Genomic DNA, 20,524 nt, shown 5'->3' on the forward strand with positions numbered 1-20,524 from the left:
TGCAATCTCTTCATGGGTGATGCAGTAGAAAAGAATAATAAAGACAGTAAAGGAACATTTAAAAACAATGTATAAGAGTATAAGGATACAATTAAAAAATTATAGCCGTGTAGGATGAGAGTGGAAGAAGAAATATGAGTGTAAAAACTACTGGTATAAATAATAGAGGTTGATATATACTATATATGAAGTGTATTCTGCTGAATAAAGGTATTTACATGAGGTATTGTGTAATAGTGGTAATATGCAAATTATTTATTAAGGTGGACCTGGTATACATGCTTTTTATACATTCATTGTGTCTGGGGAAGATGTAGGTGGAAGTGGTAGTGGTGGCTGTTGTTAATGAGTCTGACAGGCTGGAGGCACAGGCTGTCCGTGAGTCTGGATGTTCTGGCTGTAATGCACCTGTACCATTTACAAGTCTTCATAAGTGTGAACAGTGAGTGGGCAGGGTGACACTTTTAGCCCATCTGCAGACTCTCCTGGTGTAGATGTCCTTCAGTACATCTGTTCCTATGATTTTCTGGGCTGTCCTGATCACTCACTCAAATGATTTATTGTCTTCTGTAGTGCAGTTACAAACCACATGCAATGCAGCAGGTTAGAATGCACTCCACTGTACTCTTATAGCTCTTGAGGATCACCAGTAACATGCCGAATTTCCTCAGCGATCTCAGGAAATACAGCCTCTGCTGTGTTTTCATAGTCCTCACTAATATAGACACCCAGGAACTTGTAGTTACTTCAGACCCTCCAATCAGCAGGGACTTGTGATATCCCTTCACTCTCCTCGGGTCTATAACCATCTCTTTGGTCTTGCTGATGTTTAGGGTGAGATTGTTCTTCTCACACCAGGTCTGCCACCTCGCTTTTGTCTCTTCATTCCCTGTGATCAAGCCAATGACTGTTGTATCATCAGCACATTTTTATGATGTTATCCACATGGGTAGCAACACAGTCATGGGTAGAGTGTGAAGAGCATCAGGCTGAGGACACAAACCTAGGAGGTACCTCTGTTCATGATGAGAGTGTGGGAGATATACTTGGCAGACTGTCTGGGGCCTTCCAGTCGCACTGGTGGTGGATAGACCAAGGTTGTGAAGCTTGGAGGTAAGTTTAGAAGGGATGATTGCATTAAAGGCGGAGCCACAATATAATCAATCAAATGCATTTTGACATAGCTTTTATTTTTGTTTCAGTTGGGAGAGAATATTTTTGTATTCCTTGAAATATAATTCAGGACTAAAGCAGTTAAAGCAGCATCACCAGTGAACCAGAATCGCTTCAACATGCTTCTCAGTTATCACACTGAGTGGGACAAAATATGTTTAATGAGAGGTGGAGTAGTACTTGTGTCAAGTGGTCTAGGTATTGTTAGAATTATAACAATATCACTGAGAGATCACTGACAGGGATTTACTGCCAGAGTTTGGTTAGATTATTTATACAATTAATTTTCAGTGGAATATCTCAATGTGCTTTAAGTATAGATGATTAGAAATTCAAAACAAAGTTTTTACAATAAGGCATATCAGTGAACCAGTGAAAGAGATTGGTTACAACTCTATGACTTGCAAATCATGAAATTTTAATTTAATAAACTAAACCACCAAAGAAAAAAGAATAGGTGGTGGACATGGTATTAGTTAAAAAAAAAAAAAAAAAAAAAAAAAAAACTTTTAAAATTAAAATAACAGAGTATCATCACAGCAGATCACCCATCAGCATATTTTATTCTGGCACTAGATTTACAGTGGATGTCCTTCCTGACACAACCCGCTCCCTTTTCCAGACTTGAGACCAGCACTAAGAGTGCACTGACTCATGCTACCCTCCAGTAGCTGACCAGGAATGAAACCACTAGTTCACCAGGGAACTGTTTATGCAATTCTTATAAATGTGTTATAAAGGAAGTGTGTAGGTATCTGTCAGATAAAGTGTTACTCAACATGTTAATTTAAACAAACACATTTTTTATGTGCATTTTAAAAGGTGATATTAGTCCCTGACATTTTACCTTCATCTAATATTTACATTTCCACCTGTGTATGCACACACTTGACAGTAGATGGATCACTAGGTATGCGAAAAGGGTTTGTGGTTTTTATTCCAATATATATTAATTATCTTGGTAATAAGTGAGTTAAATATTAGACCAATTTTGTCTGGGATTGCCTACTGTTGCTCAAGAAGATAAGAAAAACCTTACAGTTTGAACAGAATGAAACAAAGCAGCACTGTGATTACTTGTTATTGTGTGTGGTTTAAAAAAAAAAACATGCATTATATTTCTTTTAAACGTTTGTTTTGCAGTCTTATCTTAATTTCTCTTAGTGTTATCTAATATTGAATACTCAACAGCTATACTGTATTATTGAAAGATAAATACAGCACTGGGTGAAAAAACCTGATTTTTTCAAAATCTTTATGTGCTGCAACTGTGTGTTTACCCAAATATCCTCAGTTTTACTGTCTTCTTGATTAGTTCATTCAAATGTATGAATCACTGTTCATTTCTGCCTAACGTTTCGGATCTTTCTCATACAAAACGTTCCCCCAGGCTTAGCTTGTTTGGTTTAAGCAGTGGTAAAGGAAATATGAATGACTCAATCAATTTTATTTATCTGCAAGTCTCTGTATAAAATGTTTCTATTTAAATCTGACCTGAGTGACTGAAAATATATGAGGCAGTTGCCACTGGTGCTGCATACCTCAGCAGGCAGAACTTCTTTAACCATTTTTTTCTGTGATTTGGAATAGCAGTTTCAGCTCATACTGAGAGAAAGGACATAGTTTGAACACAAACTTTTAATGATTCCAGCATCTTAAAATATAAATATTTACACATTTGATTTACGTCATTGGGAGACATTAAATTAGATAAAGCTGCTTCATTGGCCTTCGTTGTCTCTCAGTATATCAACCAAAATCACTGTGCTGAGCTCTCAGCTTGGCTGTGTGATGCTTGGATTAATTTTATTGTTCCCTGTGCTGTTTATCATAGCCCAATTGGGGAGGAATCCTGGAGCTGTGAGTCATCAAAACTACCTATTGTGCCACTACATGCCCGTTCAAAAGCAGAAATTAATAGTATCTGAAATATTGAAGTGCAAATAGTAATAAAAAAAACTGTTATTAAACATATCATGACCTTTGTATGATATGGTTCAATGGGTTAAGAATGAATGGGAGCTAGATTTTACAATACTAAGGTCACAATGTGACAAACTTTGAAAAATGGCATACATGGCAATGAAATCAATAGCATTAGAAAGGAAGGGCCTTACTAAAAGGGTGTGTCAAATGAAAATCTTTTTTTTTTTTATTCAACATTTTTGCATTGTTTATTGCAAACACTGTAGGTGTCACAAAGTGTATAAGTGTTTACATTATTTATAGTTCTACATAATGTCCATTTCATTCAATACTCAATTAAGTGTTCCAGAGCTTAAAGAATGTCTGGATTCCTCTAAAAAAATTCTTCTGGTTGCACTGATGCACCATCTGTTGCACTTCTTTATCCGAATGGAAGGTCTTTCCACTGAATGGATCCTTTAGTGGAAATCAGGACGGTGTATGAGTGATTGCTGCATACAGTCTGTTTCCCTAATGTCACACTTTTAAGGTTCTTCATTTGACTCACCTTCATACACACAAGCTTAATGCAATGATCATTCTCAAACATGGCCACATGGGAGCAGTAACCTTCAAATAGAATTATCTAGAAGTTTTAGATTAAGTTTTAGGTTAAAACACTCATTCATATAGTGCTGGACATTTTTTAAAACTTTGAGTAAAATTTTGCCCTGGAACAATATCTCACTTAAGGATTGGTTATTCTAACTAAGTGTTCTTATCTTCTGATCCAATAGTGTTCTTTAATAAATTCCCACTAGGAACTAAAGCTAGCACTAAGAACACTGCACCATAAGGCGAATAATGTATTGGCCATTACTGAGCCTAGGAATATTAGAAGAAAAAAACATCTCAGAGAAGCCTTGACAGCTTGTGTCTACCCAGGCTACCCAAAATCTAACAGGAACATCAGATCAACAGGCAAGGAAAAGAAACAGAGCAGATGGAACAACAATGTTACATGTTACAAAAAACAGGAGGGTTTTTTTCTAGTACAAGACGCCCTTAGCATGATGTCAAGCTGTTATAAAATGGTGTCAGGAATTTGTAAAACATCGAAGCATCAGTGTTTTCTAGAAACAGCTTAAAAACTGAATCTCTGACATCAATTATATGTTTCAAAATGTATGAGTGCCTTCATTTTTGAGCTATTTGTATCTCGGAATCATATTTAATGTAAACAAACAAACAAAAAAACCCACAATAGCTGATTTAGGAGATACTGAAATTGTCAGCTATAATCTACAACTTTCAAGCTTCTCTTGCTGCACAAGGCTGAGAGACCTTTGGACTTTGTTAACAGGGTCTTTGTGATTGGTTTATTGAAATGTTCAAATACAAGACCTTGGTTTGACTTGAACTGGCCTGTCTGAAAACATCTGCCTAGGTGGTAAAAAGATTTGATTATTATTCCTATTTCTATATTTGTGTCTCATCTTCTTCTTTGGCATTGGCAGAACATCAGGAATGAATAAATCAGTGAGACCAGCAGTATGTTGCTGTGGCGACAGCAACATCAGGTAAAGATTTGAGTGCTGATGGAGACAAAACACACACACCAAAACACACTTTTTTTTCTTTCTTTTTTTTAAAAAATTTATTTATTTTTTTTATTTATTTTTTTTTTAAATATGTGCTATGTTGCTATGAGTATTCAGCTCAGCTTCACAGATAAAATGACCAGCACCCAACTAAAGTACAGCTCTTAAAGCTCTGAAAAGCAAACCTAATTACTAAGATGAGAGCCATGTTCTGAAGAGGCAGGATGTACCACATAATTTAAACCTGCAGGTACAGTGCAGCAAGCTGACGTGTCATTAGATCCACAAATACTTGACTGCACTTAATGAACTTTCCTGATATTCACTTGATTTATCTACTGCTGAATGTAAATTTTTCACAATACTCATAAGAGCAGAGCAGAAATAACACATGCAAAGGGATCTAATCGATGCCAACTCGATTGTATGGAATTGATGGAATTTATAAAATAAAAAGACTGATGTTGTCCAGAAGACATACAGCTCTCATGCTGTTACTTTCTAAAGAGGTTTCTGTCATAAAACACCTTTTCCTTGAATGTGAGACAGACATTTAATATATCAGTTGGGGTGAAATACTGTTACAAGTACATAAGCTACATTTTTACTCGGTGTCTATTTCACCAGCACTAGTCACATAGGTCACTTTGTAGTTATACATTAACATGTACACTTATAGCCCATCTGTTGCTATGCAACTGGGAATGATCCACCACCCATTTTATATCAGGTCATCTGTAATTCTATTTTGAGCCATTTCCACTTATGAAATGGCAGCAGATACGCTTCAGTCAGTAACTGTTCACAAAGTGTGTGTTAGTCTATGTATTTCATACCTACAGTGAGGGGAAATAAGTATTAAACCCACTGAAAATTTATGGAGCATTTTGAAATTGCTAGTCCAGCAAAGGGACCATCACAGTCTTGGGGAATTGAAGATGACTTGCCCAGAAGAATGGGCCAAAACTGAAAAAGCTAACTGCTTCTTAATGTCTTGAAGACTGGCTTGTAACTGTCAACAATAACAACAACAACAACAACAACACCTTTGCAAAGTTTTAAAGCTGGTAATTTGGTGGGGTATGAATACTTATTTTCCTATCAATTTCTTTTTTAAAACATATGTTTTAATGCTTATGAATTCATACTTTGTTTTGGTCATATTTCAAAATAATACAAAAGAGTCAAAAGCAGTTATGTGTGTAAATTTGAAGTGGATATATGCGCTGAAAGTATATTACATGACAAAAACAGGTGTCTGCATGCTTATTCCCCGTCACTGTATATAGTAGGTTTACCTGATAAAGGACCAATAAGTGTCAATTATGGATGGGAAAACATTATCAACAAATCAATACAAACACTAAATGTGCAACTGTGAACATGTTAATATAATTAGGAATAAACAGGTTTCTGGCTGATGTTAAATATGTTAATTCCCAGTGAAGGTGTGTGCTTATATTTATTCTCATATTCTGGCACAAACAATATCCTACCTTTGATTATATATCCCTGATTAAAGATATTGTATAACTTATCATTTAATCACCAGGTATCATGAGTATTTTAAAGCATCTCTAAACATGCAAGACTTGACTTTATTTAATTAATTATTTTATTTATTTTAACAGTTTTTGTATGCTTGCAGTTGAATTCAGATTATGAAAGAGTAACAGGTTTCCTTGACAGCGAGATTTAATGGATCCAACTCAAGACATCACAAATACGATCTGTGTTTTAAAAACAGCAGCATTACAATGCAGGATTTTTTCAAAATATATGTCATTAATGTATTAGTAATGCATACCATCTTCCAAGTCACTTTTGTGACACTTCCTTAGTCACCACTAAGATTATAACTACAACCCCAATTCCAAAAAATTTGGGATGCTGTGTAAAATGTAAATAAATGTAAATAAAAACAGAATGCAATGATTTTCAAATCGCATGAACTCATATGTTGTTCACAATGAATAAAACATATCAAATGTTTAAACTGAGGAAATAAAGTCATTTTGAATTTGATGGCCGCAACACATCTCAGAAAATTGGGACAGGGGCAAGATAAGGTTGGAAAAGTAAGTGTTACTTAAAAGAAACAGCTGGAGGAACATTTTGAAACTAATGAGGTTAATTGGCAACAGGTCAGTAACATGATTGGGTATCTTAGAGAGGCAGAGTCTCTCAGAAGTATACATGGGAAGGAATCTGGATGGAAGCAGATGTTGCTTTCAAATGTGTATATACCTTTCAACACTGATGGTGCCTTTCCAGATGTGCAAGCTGCCCATTCCATAGGCACTACTGCACCCCCATATCATCAAAGATGCAGACTTTTGAACTGAGCGCTGATAAAAAGCCGGATTGTTCCACTCCTCTTTAGTCCTCTTTAGTTTAGGGGACAGCGTTCATGGTTTCCAAAAAGAATTTAAAATTTTGATTCGTCTGACCACAGAACAGTTTTCCACTTCGCCTCAGTCCATTTTAAATGAGCTTTGGCCCAAAAAAGACGGCGGCGTTTCTGGATCATGTTCGCATATGGCTTCTTCATTGCATAATAGAGCTTTAACCATTTGTGGATGACACAGTGAACTGTGTTCACAGACAATGAGGTCTGGAGGTGTTTCTGAGCCCATGCAGTGATTTCCATTAAAGAATCATGTCGGATTTTAATGCAGTGTCGCCTGAGGGCACGAAGATCACGGGCATGCAATATTAATATTCACCCTTGTCCTTTGTGCACAGAGATTTCTCCAGATTCTTTGAATTCTTTGATGATATATTATACTGTAGATGCTGAGATATTCATAGACTTCACAATTTTACATTGAGGAACATTACTCTGAAATTGTTCCACAAATTGTAGTAACACTTACTTTTCCAGCCTTTTGTTGCCCCTTTCCAACTTTTTTGAGACGTGTTGCACCCATCAAATGAAAAATTACCTTAATTTTTCTTAAACTGGTACATTTACTCGGTTTAAACATTTGATGTTTTCTATCTTCTATTGTGAACAACATATGGGTTTATGAGATTTGGAAATCATTGCATTCTGTTTTCATTTACATTTATTTTTACACATCGTCCCAGCTTTTTTTGGAATTGGGGTTGTGCATAATGAAAGGAATATATGAACATAATTATATTGAGATAGACCAGTTAGCTGTTCCTTGAATTCATGTTCGGTGGGCCAAATAGCTGTCACTATAGCTCTTTTTGATTTTCAGTCATATTAGCATTTCTTAAGTACTCCTTTAAACTCTGCTCTACTGGGTTATGAGTATTTATACCTATCCAATTTCAATAAGCTGCCATGGTGATTAGGTGCAGTTATGGTTCCCATGGCAACCACACATTTCAGGTTCTTTTCTACTGTCATGTCTTGAGAGGTTTTGATTCTCAGTTCCAGCAAAATGAGAACGCTTCAAACTCTTTGATATAATTCCTGCCACATGCAACATATTGATCTAATGGTTATGTTCATATGGAACTCTGTTTTGGGTATAACTTGAGGATGAAAAACAAAAAAGCTAGTGCATAAACAAATGCACCTCTCTGAGAAAGTGTGTAATGTGCATGAACACCCACACAACAGTTAAGTCAAATCAATTCCCACTGCCTTAAAAAGAAGGAAGAAGTAAGTAAAATCAATTTGAGAATACAAGGAACGCCATTCTGTTCCAGACTGTGTAACAGACTGTTATAAAAAAAAAAAAGCAAAGCCTATTGCTTCTCCATCAAAGAGCATTAATAATGTGGCCATGATGGACAGTGCCTTGACAGTGTCAGAGCTGCAGTTCCCTGCAGTACTGAATATTCAGCAGCAGCTCTTTATCTTCTCTGCTGGACCACAGCAATACTAAGCCACCAGAAAGTAATTTAAATTAGCTGTAAATCTTTCCTGTCACATTCAAGCACATTCTTTTCCAGCATACCTTATTGTTGACACACAGAAATGCGTCCTTCATTATCAACTGAAATGATAATGAAAATACATTATGCTGAACAGATCTAGCTTTCTAACTAGATAAATGGTGCACTTATATAGTGCTTTTATCCAAAGTGCTTTACACTGTGCCTCAATCACACACACCCCATGCAAGGCGTTAACTTGCCATTGGAAGCAACTTGGGGTTCAGTGTCTTGCCCAAGGACACTTCAGTATGTGGAGTCACGTGGGCCAGGAATCAAACTGCCAACCCTACGATTAGTGGACAACCCCACTCTACCACCTGAGCCACAGCTGCCCGGCTCTTATTAAGAGCCAAAATGTTTCATTTGGTGACTGAAGTTAAAGTTAGCATTAGATCCACAGCCGCCCCAAACAACGTGACCACAGATTGCGTCTTTAAATCCTTTGAATGCTATGTCTCAATTATTTGGTACAAGGCTAACATTTTTTTATCTTGTACATGGCAGCACTAAATTAGTACATATGAATGTGTAGTCTATACTAGCATGCACAGATACACAAACAAACTCATGTCTCCATATACTACATACTAACATATGTTATTAAATATGATACTTCAGTATCCATGGCAATGAAGCATGCAAAGAACTGAGATCTGTTTTTTGCTGTCTTGGATAGCTGACTTGGAATGCCAAATATGAAACTTTATCTTGATTGGAGCTTTTCAGGTAAGCTACAGCTGATATGGCTTTGAAACTCCTACTGAGTTAGACAGTTGGTCTGTGTACAGAGTGGACAAGGCAGGGGGTTCCAAAGGAGGAGTAGAGCAAAAGATGAAGGTTGTATGTCTACATACTAACAACAGCTGGTGAACAGCCACAGACATTGAAGGCAAACACTGCTCCCTGGACTCCCCAGTTTTTAATGCTAAAGTCCAGACTGGTTCCCTCATTTCTTCTGGTGGAAATCACAAAAGTTATAATCATGGCAGTATAGCATGTACCCCTGCACGCTAATGCTAGGCTGGTGCTAGACAAGCTACTTGACGTTATTAACAACCCTAACAGCATTTAAATCCCAGTGATCACATCAACCTACAGAATACCCTGATTTGCCTGATTTGACACTAAACACGCACCACCATGTAGCAGACACTAGTTCAACAGTGCCACCAGGTGACATCCACCACACTGAAAGATGGAGTACCTGGATGGACATTGAAAACATGTACCAACCAGCTCAGTAATCTCTCAATAAAACAAGCTGCTGTCCCAACATGCTTTAAATCATCCACCATCATCCCAGTTCCCAAAAATTCACCAGTGAAGTGCCTTAATGTCTGTAATCTGGTTGTTCTAACACCCATAGTCATAAAGTGCTTCAAAAGATTGGTGCTCTCACTCATTATCTTCCTCTAGATCTGGACCAGCACCAGTTTTGCCTAGCAGGTGAACCGAATCAGTTCTGACACAATATTGTCCGCACTCCACACAGCACTGACAAACCTAGAACAGCCAAACATCTATGTGAGGATGGTATTTGTGGAATTCAGCTTCATTTTTGACATCGTAATCCCTCACAAACTTATCAGCAAACTGTGCAATCTAGGTCTGGGTACATCCCTCTGCTTGTGACTCATGGACTTCCTCACCAACAGACCACAGTGGGTCAGGATTGGAAAAAACACCTCCTCCAATCTTGTCCTGAACACAGAAACCCCACAGGGTTGTGTGTTGAGCCCAATACCCTTCCTTCTTTTCACCCCTGACTGCACCTCCATCCACCCCTCCAATACCATAATTAAATTTGCTGATGACACCACTATAAGTATTTCGAGTGATTTCAAATAGTGATGCAAAGGGCCTACAGGAACGAGGTGGAACGCCTGGCCGAATGGTGCAAAGACAACGACATGGTCCATCAAAACAAAGCAGATAATCATAGACTTCAGAAGGACTAAGAAGACAGACCACCTATCTCCATATATTTGGAGGAGCAGTGGTATGTTTGGAGAGCATCATATTTCTTGGAGTCTACGTAACAAAAGAGCTGACATGGTCACCTAACAACTTTTACCTGGTACCAACTCCCTGAACGACTCCCTGAACAACTCCTGGTGAACTTTCACCACACTACCATTGAGAGTATCCTCTCTTACTGCAGGACTGTGTGCTATGCTAGCTGCACAGTTGCCAAGTGGAAGGATCTGCACTGTGTGGGGGCAGATCGATGGATCATCAAGACCTACCTCCCAAACACCGGACAGTGTCTATGCTAGCTGAATGAAGAAGAAGTGTAGGAGCATCTGGAGAGACACAATACACCCTGGACACTGCCTGTTTGACCCTCTACCATCTGGTATAAGGTTCAGGGTGGGCGTGGTCTCCATGTCCTCCATTAATCCCCTCCTGGTACATGTATTAAAGGACTCCGGTGTACATAATGTAAATTGATTCATTTTGATATATTACTGCTTGTGAGAGAGTCACACCAAATTTTGTGGTATGCAAGTATAATGACACTAAAGAGTTTCAGTAGTGGCTCAGTGGATAAGGTTTTGGTTTACTGATTAGTTAAGGTTTTGAGATGAAATCCCAAAGCTGCCAAGCTGACACTGTTGGGCCCCTGAGCAATGACCCTTAAGCATCTCTGCTTCACAGACACCGTACCACAGCTGGCACTGCACTCTCACTCTTTATGCTAAGAAATGAATTTCACTACACTGAGTGCAGGTGTACGTGTGATAACAAAAGCTGTTTTTCTTGTTTCTAAAAATGGCCTTGTAGGTGGCTTCATACAGAAACTTCAAAGGACAGAAGTATAAAAATGATAAATGTGTTGTTCTGGAGGTGCAGGAATGATTCATTTAATTTCATCCTCTCTGTTTTCTCATCATCAGGTAGTAGTGAATATCTCTTGGTGAACAGAGATGTCTGAGATTGATCTGTATTGTATGATTACAGGTGCAATGAATCCAAAGTGTTGTTACCCAGACAATAAATGTTCATTGCACCAGAACAGGGCCACATGTAGAGCTACATCCATTCCAGATCCACATATCAGAGCAGACCCAGTGTCTTTAATGCATAATACCAGAACTGATCAGTTTTACAGATCTGCACCAAAACAGAATTCATCTGTACCAGATTAGCAAACAAATATTGTTACATCTGTCCCTGGTGCAGGTCCAAATGGTATCTGGCCCAAATGTTGCACAGATGGTTCAAAAGTGGTTCAATTTCAAGTCTGTAAAACCCAATTGTCAAAAATGTATCAAGCAGAATAATGACAACCACAGCATGGTAAAAAAAATAAAACCACACACTCTCTAAAAACAAACGTTTATAATACAAATAAGGTGTAAAATGCTCAGTGACAGTAAACGCTCTTTCCAAGCACATACTCAGTCTAGTTTCTGGTTAAATCATCTGATGACATGTTTGTTAATGTCTTCATTTTAGCTTGGGAACAACTGGGTTATTGTAAACAGTCTCCATAGAGCTAATGCTTGCATGCATATATGTAGATGGTACTCACATCTCATCGGCCGCAGAAGTAGTTCCATTGTATTAAGCAGTGAGAAATACAGATGTAACTGATCCGAATCCGATGGGAAAAAAGGTGACAAAAAGCTTTCATTTACTAGTATACAGTATACTGTATTTATTGTAATCAGCTTTCTCTAACTGCCACCTATATATGACTTTCTGTGTGAATGAGTCTGAAGCTAATTTCTGACATATCCATAAACAGTCTTTGACATCTTCTGAGAAGTCTTCAGGTGGAAATGTCAGGACTCCTAGGCTGCCTGATTGAGGTAGTCTTGTTACACCTTAGACTGGTGTGTACAAGCATTTCCTATACTTAGTTGAGGACAGAGCCTCTTTCACTATTACAGCTCTGACACAGACACAGCTGGAGAAAGGCTCTTCTATTTCACCTCTCCTTTCTGCCACGGTTGGTGAGAATTAGTTGAATAACTTCTAACAGATAGGACAGGAAGTGATGCATGATGCAGTAACTGTAATAAATAATGTTGTCATATAACCATTGTCCATTTATTCTTCTCATCTTATACACATGTTGGACAACATGTACACCATATGGAGCAATCTGTGTGTTTCTGCCCTAAGAATAAATCAGCAAACGAGGACTGTGACCTAGCATGACCTCATCGGCTGGACTCCCAAAATACTAGGGTTTTTGTTTTCGGGGACTGCTAGATAGCAATAAGTCCCCACTTATTCTGAGGTTGTTTTGACAGCTACCACAGCGCACTACAACACTATGGATGGCGTCTCTCTGGGGACTCAGAATTTGGTACAACAAATTTTGTATAATGTACAAAATTCTGCAGAGCTAGAGGCTGGAGCAACATCTGTCCTCTTCTCTCTCTGGCTCTATTAAAATCATACTTAGAACATTGTCCTCCCAACCTGTGCATTATGGTACTCCTTTGGGCATTTTCTGTTTTAGTATTTCGTCTATTTCAAGTACATTGTTAGCACACTCCTAACTGAATCTATCAAATTGGCAAAAATGATTCTGGAGACTGAGACACATTTTCAGAGAGCCTTGCTGTGTCACCCATTACATTGACAGCCCTATACCAGCTGTTGTTCAAACACCTGTTGCCTCCACCTCTTAATTATGACAGACAAAAGAGCAAACTCTTCTACAGAGTCAGGCTGAGGCTGTGGGCTTTGCACAGATTTATGTATAGGTTGTGACCATTCAGGCTCAAGCTCAAGTTTTTTAGACTAGTTTTTAGAAGTAAAAGGATAACACTGTGTTTTATTATTCCCATTTGGAAGCCTGTGCAGGCACAAAATCAAATGGCCTCAGGCTAATAATAAAATGACTATTGTTCCTATGGAAAAGTATGTTTGCTAATGTACATGAACAAACTGTTTTGTATTTTGTTCAAAGATTGTTGCAATTTTTTTTACTAGCTAGCTAGCTAGCCATCTTATAGCAAATTTCTCTGCAAATAGTTTATTTCTATAATATTCTGTAGCTTGGAAGATGTTGCTATGTGTGCTTAGGAAAAAGTGTTTATTACTCAGCATAGGCTGAGAGAGAGAGGTCAGTTCTGGTTATTTTAGTATAGAAATAAAGTACTTTTCTATGTGTCTAGCAGGAGGGTGTTGGGGGCCAAGTGAATGATGTAAGCTAACTAACAAACTTTATAAGTAATTGTAATGTCCTCTAGTAATGCTTCTTGAAGTGATCAGTTCCTCTATATTTGTGATCAGTTTGCGTTGAGCATTCATAATTGTTTGCATTAATTTGTATTGTTGCTGGTCAATACCATCATCAATCATGTGTTCTAATGTGAGTGTGTGAGTGCATGTGTCTGTTAATTATGAATTGAGTCATGCTGTCAGCCTTGTTTAACCATGTTTCAATCTCTGTTTCTGATCTGTCTTAGACTGGGTGAAAAAGTAAATCTTTTGGACAAACATCAGTGCTCCAGGAGGGGGAATTAATTGGAGGAAGGGGACACACTGACTTTATACTAGCATCCAAAATGATAAAACATCACGTCAACACACACACACACACACACACACACACACACACACACACACACACACACTCACACACACACACACACACTCACACACACTCACACACGCTCACACACGCACACACACGCACACACACACACACACACACACACACACACACACGCACGCACGCACGCACGCACACACAGTATATGTGTGGGCACACAATTGTGCTGGGACTGCCTGTCACAGTGAATCCTGCAAATCAGGCACAGAGCTGTCTCTTGGCAAAGATAAGAGATTAATCAGGAATTGCTTTCCTTCCCTTAAGCATTTACAGGTATGGAAAGTAATATCCAGACAAAAGGTCAGAATCAGCTAAGAATGCAATGTTTTAATTATTAATGTGGCACATATATTTACACTTATGTACATTGCTTTTTGTTAATAAATACATAATTAGTAACTGTTCAAAGCTTACTCTAGACAAATATTTGCAATTGTGTGCATTCTTCTCCACTTCAAGATTCAAGATTCAAGATATTTATTTGTCACATTAACAATTATATACAGTATATAAGTTGCAGTGAAATGAAAACCAGGCCTACTCCTCTCTGCATTAAAATACTAAATTAAAATGAAAAAGAACAGAATGAATAGAAATAATAATAATTAAAAAAAAACAATGCATAATAATAATAATAATAATAATAATAATAATAATAATAATAATAATAATAATAATAAAAAACAAGAGAAGAGGTAAGAAATAAGAAATATATGCACAGCAATGTGCAAAAAGGGGTGTACAAAATAAGCAGGAAATGTGCAAAAAATGGATGTACAAAATATGCAGTATGTTATGTGTAGTAATGATGCAAAGTGCAAAGTGCTGTGTGAACCATTTAATGAAATGTTGGTCAAAAACTCATATACATTATTACAAGATTAGTTCCAATATTTCAATTTGTAAAACCTTTTAAGTCAGACAATGTGGTTGCTTGTTACAACGTGTTCTATAAGCCATATATCTGTCTTTAGTGTATATAGTGGAGGTGACACATTTATTATCACAAACTATAAAGCCTTCTTTCTATATGCAATCCTCAGATTAGGAGTTAATGATGTATAAAACACTATTGCTTGTGTCCCTGACCCTGTGACATTGTTCTCATAGTTCTAAGTCCTCTTAATTACCAGACCTGCTTCCCAAACTGCTTCACCACAGGATCATTTTTGGCCAGATGGTCTTTCTTGTAGCTAAAGAAACAAATCAAAAATATTGACTTTTTAACAATCTTGGCAATGTAATAAAATGCTGAAGATGAACACATTACACTTCTTTTTTTCCCACTTATCAAAAGAAACCTTAGCTAGCAAGATCATTTTTAAGATTATTATTTGGATTTCATTCAAATGAAGTTGTAAGAAATGTTATAAGAAATGTCAAAAGTATGCCTGTGTTGCCATTTCTAAATACCTAGCCTACAGCTATCTGTTAGCACCCACAATTCCTTGCAGACCAAGCATGCACATATATCTCCTTTCAGTGGATTTTCTGAATAAGGTGTTTACATACAACAAATTTCAGATTAAAACAAGCATATTCGGAGTTTCAGAATCAGAATTTGGGGAATCAGAATATTGTCTTAATCTGAATCGGATTTTGGCATTTACATGACTCATTACTAATTAGAATATTGTCAGGGTTGTGATGGATCTGGAGCCTATCCCAGGAACACTGGGTATGAGGTTGGGAATACACTCTGGATGAAATGCCAGTCCAGGGCAAGGCACCATGCACACAGACATTCACACTCTCATTCACACCAAGGCAACATGCTCTAAACTCCACACAGACAGTAACTTGAGCTCAGCATCGAACTGGGGCCCATGCTACAATGTTACCCACTACCCCACCCAGGGAAAGATTTGCTGAATCATATTGATTAATGCCGCAAATACAATCCAAAAGTGAAATCAAAACTAGAATGAATTAATTAAGCAATCAAACTATACTCAAATACAACTGGCTATTATGGATATCCAAATGGAAGAAATATAGAAACAGACAAAGAGTAATGGTAAATTGGTAATGATAAAAGCCAATATGCTGGAGATAATGCTAAGAATTGCACACTTGAACAATGGGAAAGCTTTGAAAGAAAGGCATAATCTAACAGTATATACAGTAATTACACTGAGAAACAGGTAAAAACTAAGAGACAGGGCCAGTGGTTAGTGAGATGGCGAGGCAGCATGTTGGAAAAACAATAGGGCCAGACTGGGATCCTATACCTAAAGAAGATCCATCCATCCATTTTCTATACCGCTTATCCTACAGGGTCACTGGGACTGGAGCCTATACCAGGGAGCATGGGGCACAAGGCTGGGCACACCCTGGACTGGGTGCCAATCACATACATTATGGACACTTTGGACACACCAATCAGCCTATCATGCTACAATCTTTGGACTGGGGAGGAAACCAGAGGAAACTTCACACACACAGGGATGGGGCAGGAATTGAACCCCCAATCCTGAAGGTATGAGGCAAATGTGCTAACCACTAAGCCACCATGTGCCCTAAAGAAGCTTCGTATTCAAAAATATGATAGCAAAACATAAGTAGTTAGAAGAATGAGAAATGTACTTAGGAGTATGGGCTTAGCAATTTGATAATGAATCAAAATATTATGCTTTAGGTGTAAGCAAATGCAATGGGATTAACAAGAAATAGCATTGAAAGATGGCCATCTTTGTGGGTGGATGTGACAGCAGCCAAAATTTTATGTTTGTTAATCACGCAGGATATCATCTGGTTCCTGTTATCACAAATAAAACAGCTTGGATCCAATGAAAAATGTATTAATAAACAAAAATCCTGAATAGTAATACTGAGCATTTGTTCTGTGTACGTGTGTGTCTACAAGGCAGCAGAGCTTGGAAATGAAGAAAATCACAAACGCATGTAGTTGGATTGGATTTTCCTCAAGGCACTAATTATCAAAATAATAATAATCAATTTGCCCACAGCTATGTCAGTGGTGTGGCAGCTACTTGTGATGAGATTTTTCTTTCCTCATGGCTGACTACCAACCTGTAATATGGGTCATCTCTCCTGTAGCTTTGGCTAACAATTATTACATTGATGCATTCAGAAAATATAAAATAAAATTTAAAAATCTCAGTGTAAAATCATATAGTAATTCTTACAGCCATTTTCACAAAACAGGTTCACAGAAATTGGAATCTAGACACACACCATTGAAGCCAAAGACAGTGGGAAGGAAAATAACTCCTGAGACTGCAGAAGAAACTTTGAGAAGAACCAGATTGAAATATTGAAATATTGTGTTTATAATGTATATTTAAGGGTGACTAATTTCTTCTAAAACCAATAGGCCCAATTTTTTTTTTTTTAAATATGGTAATGAACATACGAACACAGGATGATAGGTATGAGAACAATGTTGTCACGATCTACCCTTCTATCAGCGTGCTCGGAGAGCCAGGGGGCGCGTGCATGCACGAGCTACGTGCACGTGTGCTCAGCGAGCGCATGCTCTTCGGATGTTGATAACCATGACACTGTTTAATGTGGACACGTGTGTTTGTTTTGTTTCTGTTCTGTCTCCTCCCTGTTTTGTCATTGTTTGTTGTTCGAGGGTGTGGCTTCATTGTTTTCAGCTGCCAGCGCTTAATGCTGATTATGTTCGGGATATATAGCGCTCGCTTCCCATTACACCTCGCAGAGTTTTAGATATAGTATAGTATAATAGTAGCTAGTTCATGTTACATACCTTGTTAGATTTAGTTAGTTTACCATGATAGATTAGTTCATTTAGACCACGCTGGTATTTCCGTTCCCAGTTCTCTGTCATAGCTTTATGTTTCCTGTTTTGTGTTTTGACCCTGTCGCAATTTCTATTCCTGCTTTGCCCCGTTTATGCCTGTTTGCTGATCGACCGACCCACTACCTGTTTTTGACTACGCATCTGTTTCACGATTTGGATTTATCTGTCTGTCTCCTTTAAATAAAAATGTCTTTACCTGCACCTGCTTCTGTATTCTACTCCCTTACGTCTCGGGACGTGACAATTGTGTGTAAGGCAAGGTTACAAAATGAATTCAAAGCAGGCATAGGGTATCAGTATCAGACATTTCTGTTATATCAGGCAGTAATACTGTAACGCAGGAGGAAAAACAGCAGGATCAGTACCTATATTCAGTTTAACAAAATGTCTGTTCAAACAAGTAGGTTTTCATCATAGACCTGAGGATCCCAAACACTAAAAGTTTTTTCTATAGCTTTGACCAATATTTCAAAGGTACACATGAATAGCAACTGAAAGACGATTGAGATTTATCATATAATTAATTTGCTACTAGCAGCTGTTGTATTAAGTAAAATCATTTTGTGATAAGTATGAAATAATGATCTAACATCTAGTCTTTAATCTTCTATGCACTCCCTTGTTAACTAGTCCCCTATGCACTAGTCTTGTTAAATTGGCCTAAATCATTTGCATTTGCATGTGGTCAGTTATGTAAGATCTGAACCAGGAGAGCACCATTAAAGTATATTGCTATAGTACTGAATTCCATTGTGACATCAATACAATCAAAGGTTGTCTTTTTTGAGCACAGTAATAGGTCAATTTGCAACTGGAGAAAACCACAAAAGCATGTAGTTGAATTGGATTTTCCTCAAGGCACTAATTATCACACTAATAATAATCCATTTGGCCACGGCTATGTCAGTGGTGTGGTTGCTACTTGTGATGAGATTTTTCTTTTCTCATGGCTGACAAACTGTAAAATGGTGTATCGCTTCTGTAGCTGACTGAGCCAGATTGAAATATTGTGCCCATAAGGAATTTAGGGCTGACTCATTTGTTCCAAGACAAAGATGCCCAATTTTTGACAAAAATATGGTGATGAACATATACAGGATGTTAGGTGTGAGAACTTTGTGAGTAAGGATTTCAACAGGGGTTGATCGTAATGACAAAGTTATTATGTAAGTAGGTTAGAAAATGAACTCATAGATAGGATAGAGTATCAGGATCAGGCACCTGTGTTATATTAGGCATGTGTATAAGGCAGGAGGTATACCTCGGCATTACAAGTTGCTTGCAGCTTGACAGAGGGAAATAACAGATTCTTTGGTGTGCTTAAAAAAGATTCAATGATCACAGTGTATATAGGCACTCTAGAAGGTGTACCTACAACAACATAACTAAAGTGGGAGAGACAGAAGGTTACACAGATTCAGTGGCCGCCTGAGACATCAGCTGCCCTACACAGCACTGTTACTGCATTACTGAGAAAGGTCAACAGCAACAACATGACAATTTACCACAATAATGCTCTCTCTCTATTCATTTTATCAAAATGTCGGGTTAAACAAGTTGGTTTTCACCATAGACCTGAGGATCCCAAACACTGACAAAACGATCGGAACCAGCAGAGCACCATTCTCGATATACATTAAACTATATTGCTATCTATAGTGTTGAGTGGCATAGTGACATCAATATAATCAAAGGTTGCTCTTTTTTGAGCAGAGTAACATGTCAATTTGCAACTTGCTATTCCATTGCATGGTGACAGTCTTAATAAAAACCAGTCCAAAAAGCTTTCTTTTATGCCTTTTAATGTTTTTTATTTGCTGTATTAGAAATTGCTAAGTACAAGAAAACGTATCATTATAAAGGTACATTGATCTTTACATCAGCCTTTTTTGGTACAAATTATGCACTTTAATGTCATAGTGGTGCAAAATGTTATAAAATAAACACTGCCTTTATTCACTTCCTCTGTTTTCTTGGATGTTTGTGGATAATGCTCTTTGAAAGCTTTTTATGTTCACATATAGCAGACACTAGCTTGTCTATTTATTTCCAACTCCAAACAATTGAGGTCATCTGGATGCTCCGAGGAGGGAAGTATGAAGTTCTATTTAGGGAAATACAGAGTTCTGAGTTTTTATGAACACAGCAAATTATCTGACTAAATTACTTCATGCACCTCCATAGAAGATTTTTCGGAATGACAAATCATTTAAAGATTTACATGAATTGGTAAATCATATTTTGTGTTATTCAATCGCAATCTGAGAGTCCTGGGTCTCAAGGAAATGAAATAATAAGCAGCCTGCTTGGTTTCACAGATAGGGATATTCACAGACTCCTGTAGTGTCATTCTGTTTAATCTCTTCAATCCTTCTAGCAGATAGAAACATCAGTCATTGGTAGGATAGTACTGCATAGTGAATTCAAATGCATTTCTAATCACTGTCCACTAATCAGCGTCCACACTTCCCTCACACATTTAGGCAAATATCTGTGTTAATTTGATTGACTAGAATTTGTATTGGTTTTTACATTACTCTGGAAAGTTAATTGAGTGTGACATGG

This window comes from Ictalurus punctatus, chromosome 9, assembly GCF_001660625.3.
Source record: "Ictalurus punctatus breed USDA103 chromosome 9, Coco_2.0, whole genome shotgun sequence".
Taxonomy (NCBI): domain Eukaryota; kingdom Metazoa; phylum Chordata; class Actinopteri; order Siluriformes; family Ictaluridae; genus Ictalurus; species Ictalurus punctatus.